Source organism: Brachypodium distachyon, chromosome 2 (genome assembly GCF_000005505.3).
Source record: "Brachypodium distachyon strain Bd21 chromosome 2, Brachypodium_distachyon_v3.0, whole genome shotgun sequence".
Taxonomy (NCBI): Eukaryota; Viridiplantae; Streptophyta; class Magnoliopsida; order Poales; family Poaceae; genus Brachypodium; species Brachypodium distachyon.
Window position 1 is genome coordinate 45,428,843 of NC_016132.3, and position 6,418 is coordinate 45,435,260.

Here is a 6,418-nt window from a genome sequence, read left to right on the forward strand (position 1 = left end):
GGCCAATCCGGTTTTGGTGAAGAAAGCCAACGGCAAGTGGCGGATGTGTGTCGACTTCACCGACCTGAACAAGGCATGCCCCAAGGACGACTACCCTCTCCCACGGATTGACCAGCTAGTCGACTCCATAGCGGGATGCAAGAGGTTGAGCTTCTTGGACGCCTATTCAGGGTATCACCAAGTCCACATGGCCAAGGAAGATGAGGAGAAGACAAGCTTCATTACTCCCATTGGCACCTTTTTGCTATCGCAAAATGCCTTTTGGTTTGAGGAACGCTGGTGCGACCTTCCAACGCCTCGTCAGCGTTATCCTCAAAGGGCAATTGGGGAGGAACGCCGAAGTCTATGTTGATGACGCCGTCATCAAAAGTCAGGCGGCTAGTACCCATCCCGAAGACCTGCAAGAAACCTTCAACAACTCCGCAAATACGGCGTGAAGCTCAATCCCGAGAAGTGCGCGTTCGGAGTTCGAGGAGGAAAACTCTTGGGTTTCCTCGTCTCCCAACGGGGGATCGAGGCCATCCGGAAAAAATTCAGGACATCCTAGAGATGGAGCCTCCTCGCTCCATCAAAGATGTGCAACGCCTAGCAGGGAGGATGGCGGCAGTAGGACGATTCGTCACCCAATCAGCCGAGAAGGGTCTTCCTTTTTTCAAAGTCCTGAAAGGCCTCAACAACTTTGAGTGGACCGACGAAGCTCAAAAGGCTTTCGAGAAACTCAAGACCTATTTGTCGACTCCTGCACTCCTCACGAGCCCGAAGCAGGAAGAACCTTTGCTCCTGTACCTCGCCGCGACTCCAGTCGCCGTGAGTGCAGCCCTCGTGAAGGAAGAAGATGGGTCGCAACGCTCGTTGTATTACGTAAGCGAAGCTTTGGGAGGAGCAAAGGGTCGATACACTCAGATCGAAAAGATCGCGTACGCCCTCCTCATGGCCTCTCGAAAGCTACGTCATTACTTCATGGGCCACACCATCATGGTGCCGACGACGTTTCCCCTCAAAGAAGTCTTCGGCAACAAGGAAGCCACCGGGAGGATCGCCAAATGGGCAACGGAACTGGCTCCCTTCTCGCTAGAGCTTACCGCGAGAACGGCTATAAAATTCCAGGTCCTCGCCGACTTCGTGGCTGAGTGGCATGCGCTGCAAGCCCCGCCCGAAGAGACGTCACCCAAGGCCGGGGCCCCCGAACCGCATTGGATAATGAGGTTTGACGGCTCCAAGCGCCTCAACGGTGCCGGGGCTGGAGTCGTACTCATCAGCCCCGAAGGGAAGATCTTGGAGTACGCCGCCCACCTCAACTTCAACTCAACCAACAACATGGCAGAGTACGAAGCACTCCTTCTCGGACTCCGGTTGGCTAAGACCATGGGTGTTCGATGCCTTCTCATCCAAGGTGACTCCTAGTTGGTGATAAACCAAATGGACAAGTCATATCAATGCCTTGATGAAAGGATGAAGAAGTATATTGAAGAAGTTCGCAAGATGTAACGGTGCTTCCTGGGCATGGAGGCGCGACGCATCCCATGAGGAGAAAATCACCTCGCCGACAGATTGGCCCGAACGGCCGGTTCCAAGGAGCCTCTCCCACCCGGCGCATTCTTCGAGGTGATCCGTGTCCCATCCATAGGAGAAGAAGCCGATGACTCCGACGAAACTTCAAAGACTAGCATGGTCATCGACAATCCACACTCTTGGATGACGCCAATCATTCGTGCCTTGAAAGGAGAGGTGGATGAGGAGGCGGAAGGCCCAAGCGCCAAAACTTTGCTTGCAAAAGCAAAGATGTACGTCCTCCTCGACGGCATCCTTTACAAGAAGGGTGCGGCCGCGCTACTCAAGTGCATAACCTCCGACAGGGGGGCTGAGCTCATCCAGGAGATCCACTCCGGAGTATGCGGCCATCATCTTGCGCCAAGAGCCACCGCGGCGAAGGCTTTACGACAGGAATTCTATTGGCCCACCATGGTGCAAGACGCAATCGCAATACTGCGAAGATGCGAAGCTTGCCAAAAAATGGCTAAGTCAATCCACGCGCCGGTGACGACCCTGAAGAATATCCCAATAACTTGGCCATTTGCACGCTGGGGAATGGATCTTCTCGGGCCTTTCCCCGCATGCATCGGGGGCTGCAAATACCTCGTGGTGACGATTGATTACTTCTCCAAATGGATAGAAGCTGCGCCACTCGGCAAGATCACGTCACAGGCCATCCAGAATTTTTTCTGGGAAAACATCATATGTCGATATGGTGTCCCACGAGAGCTAACCGTGGACAACGGCAAACAGTTCAACTGTGCGGAATTCATTAAATTCTGCGAATGCCTCGAGATCAAGCTGCACTTCGCATCCGTGGCCTACCCCAAGAGCAACGGCACATGCGAGAGAGCCAATGGACTAATCCTCCAAGGACTCCGCCGAAGGGTAGAACACACGGCCAGCAAGGCAAGAGGAGCATGGGGGGACGAACTCGTCAGCGTGGTTTGGGGCGTACGCACCTCCGTAAGCCGTTCCACGGGCCGAACACCATTTTCTTTGGTGTATGGCGCCGAAGCAGTTCTTCCCGCCGAGGTAGAGTTCCGCTCACCTCGGGTCGAAAGACTCCAAGAAGCTACTCCACTCACCTTCATGCATCACAAGACGGCCGTCGATCTTGTGGAAGAAGCTCGTGACAAAACTCTCATGAGGCACGTCATCTACGAGCAGAGCGCCGCACGCTTCTACAACACGAGGGTGCGGGAACGAGCTTTCTACCAAGGAGACCTCATGCTGAAAAAGAACGCCGACCCAAAACTCCAGCGCAAACTCGACCCTAAATGGGAAGGACCATACCGCATCGCCACGGTGTTGGGCAATGGTGCATACCACATCGAGAACATGGAAGGAAAAACCTCGTCCATGCCTGCAACGGCGACAAACTCCGGCTTTTCTACGCTTAAGGAGGAACCTCAAGGACGACCCTCGCCACTCCCAAAAGAAGACTATCAGCGCCCAACCGGCCACTTCCCTACGAAACGTCGGGGGATCGTAAGCGCCAACGAGGCCACGTCTACATAAGACTTGTAAGTGCCAATCGGGCCATACCTTAACACAAGCAAGTGAGGGATCAATAAAAATAGGTCCTTGGTAAAGAGTGACACGAGACACTCATACGACCCGCCGTCGTAAAGGGAACCACGTCGAGCAGCAATGTCACGAAAGGACGATACCCAAAACCGAGTCGCTGCCCTAGTGCCGCTCACCAAGGGACGCCGAAAGGCCTACGTTGGCTCAGGCATCACCTAAAAATGTCTTCAGACATAAGTCGCCACCAGCGACCCGTTCCTTGTTGGATCCTAGCGTGCCTTGAGGCCATCCGTCAAGTAGAACCAAGTCCCCCGAGGGCCGGAAGCTCCTTAAAACGCATTTAAGGAGAACCGTAAATAAGCGAGTTATGCATGAGCTTACTTACCTCGAAGACCCATGCTACCCGCGTGCGAGACGTCGCGCATGGGCCTTCATGATAGTAACCAAGTTAAGGCTCCATAATAATCGCGGGAAAGCATAGCTTCCTGAAGTCCGAAGAGGGGAAATTCCGCATGAATTTCCCCGAACGGCAGGTCGAAATGTCCGGACCACTACCGGCGTATCGATAGCGACCCCCAAAAGGGTACTAGGATCCGTGGCTGGTAACCATGGCCTAAGGCACCGAAGCCAAGTCGTATCCCAACGGCGACAGCAATTGATTACGCAAAGGTGTGATCATAGCGAACGATCGCGTGCTGTATAAACTGAGAAAATATAGTACTTCGCCAAGAAGGAAATATAGTACTCCAAAGAACACATGTTGAGCCAGTTTAACATTTCCGATAATGTTGACTACATGGTGAAAACATAAGAAAATACATGCCGAGCTAAGTTGACATTTTCGACAATGTTGACTACATAGCGAAGCATGAAACACATCAAAAAAGCTGCCTTACAACCTCTATGTCTAAGCCTAGAACGTGCAAGTCATGAGGCTATGTCATAAGTGGATATGCAACAATCGCATAACTAAGCAGCTGGGGTACCTTGTCGCCTCGAAAGGCAACAAGACTCAAGCCCCACCGTCGCTCTCCTGAAGAGTGGGCTCAAGGCAACGCACGAAGTGTCGAGCCAGAGCGCGAAGAGAAGCTCCCTGGTCCGCCAGAAACTTCTTCGCCCCATGAGTCATCTCACCCTCAAGTCCACTCGTCCCGGCACCGCCGTCCAGGACAGCCACGACTGCCGACGAAACAAGTTGAGCACCCGTACTCAGGAGGCACCTCTTCACTGCGGGCTCAAGGAGCTCCACCTGTGAAGTAAGCACCCTACTCGCCTCATTCGTCGTACGATACGGGGGAAGATCCGGCTGAAGGGAGCCCTTCAAACAGAGTATCATCTCTCGAATCTCCGAAGCCTGGGCGAGCAGGAGCGAGACCACCTCCGGACGGCTATCCGAGGGGGCGCGAGCACGAGGGGCGAACACCGGTCCGAACCCGGCATCCTCCGACTCCGCCTTGAGGGAGGTAACCTCCGCTCGAGCTTGCTCCACGTTGAGGTTGGTCACCACCAAGTCCTCCTCGGCATGACGGGTCTTCGCGATCGCATCCTTCTGGCCCTCCTCGGCAAGGTGAGCCCTCACCTCCATGGCCGCAAGCTCCGCAGACACCCGAGAAAGCTCAATCTCGACGGCCTCCCGCCGCGCCCTCTCCAAAGCCAACTCACTCAGGGCAAGGGTAGCCTTCGAGGTCTCGGCATCCGAGGCCGCCGAAAGCACCCCAACCTGAGCCTTGAGAGCGGGAAGAGTGCCCACGGCCTCGACCAAGCCTCTCACCTGGCAAGGGAAGAGAAATCATGAGCGATGATCGGCAAAATGGGCCTAGCAAGAAGGGAGACGAGGAAAGCAGACTCACAAGCTCCAACGCCTCGAGCGGGTCTCTCACTCCTCCCTCGGTCCTCGGAAGCACCTCTCCCTCCTCCGGAATCGGGGGCTCGGCCTCGGGAGCATCAGACGCCACAGGCCCCATACCTGAAACAAGACAACAGAACCCCGTGAGAACATTCTCGAAAGGGAATTAAAACGCTCAACACGCACGCACTCACCGGTGGCAGGAAGCTCCTCCTTGACAGGCCCATGAGCCAAAGAGAACACCGGAACACCCGCGCCGCTGGCTTCCGAGGAGGTATCCACCACAAGCTGAAGCCCGGTCCTCTGGGAGAAAACCGCACGCTCGTGAGGCGACGGAGGGAGGAAATTCTCAATGTCGATCTTCCCAGCTAGGTGCATGTCCATGGACTCTCTCAAGGGAGACCTCGACTCAGCCACATCGGCTAGGTCAGGAGAAGGAGCCTTCCTCTTGAGTGAACTCGGAGGACGAGGGATCTTGGGCATTGGGGCCACCGGCACACCCAACCCAAGCACGACCTGAGGCTTCACCTTCCCACAAGTATCTCTGAGGTGAGAACCAACGGCGATCATCGACGGAGTCACAAGACGGGAGTACCGCTCGCCGACCTTGATGAGCTTCCTGAACTTGGGATCCGGGCGCATCGGTACCAAGCCGCCACGATGTTGTGGCATCCTCCCTCGCTGATGGTATCCACGTAGGCCCGATGCTCCACCGAGTTGTACGGCCTGACCATCTGGGAAGCCCACTAGGCCGCCTTCTCTCGAGAGAAAGCCGATGAAAAACAAGCACAAGCACTAGCCAGGGTTAGTGTCAAGCAAACAAGAATACTTGAAGCAACGACTCAAGTATCACGAAACTCACGCTTAGCCGCGCGACGTGGGTGACGAAAGGCCAAGGGGATCCCCAGCTCCACTTGTGGTTACGCCCTCCTCATGAAGCGGCCCGCCATCACCATCTCCTCGAGAAGGTCGCGGAAGCTACGCTCCGAACGAGCCGACTTGATCCCGGCAAGCTCCCACTCCTCGACCAAGAATGTGCCCATGGGATGGACGACATCTCGAAGCCCCCCAGGCCCAGAGTGTCGAGGGAGCCTACCGGAGTGACGCAAGCTCGTCTCTGAAACGTCGAGGAAGAACCACTGCGAGTCCCACCCGTCGAACAGACGCACCGCGCTCTTCGCCGGCATCAAGGGGAACTCATCATGGAAGTCAGGACGGAGCCTCACGGCGACCGACCCAAAGGCACTCGAAGTGCTCTCGTCGAGGGTGCGATGCTCCTCCACATGGACGGTGAACAGCAACAAGAACAACCTCATGGTCGGAGGCTCCCGCAAGGCGGTCTCACAAAGCCACCTGAACACGTTCAAACGCAGGATCGCTGTGGGAAGCAAATGCGCCAACTCAATACCATAGGTATCCAAGAACTCCAGCAGGAACGGGTGTACGAGCAAGCACAGTCCGGCGTGGAACCAGCTGGTAAACACGACGATGTGCCCTCGACGCCTCTGC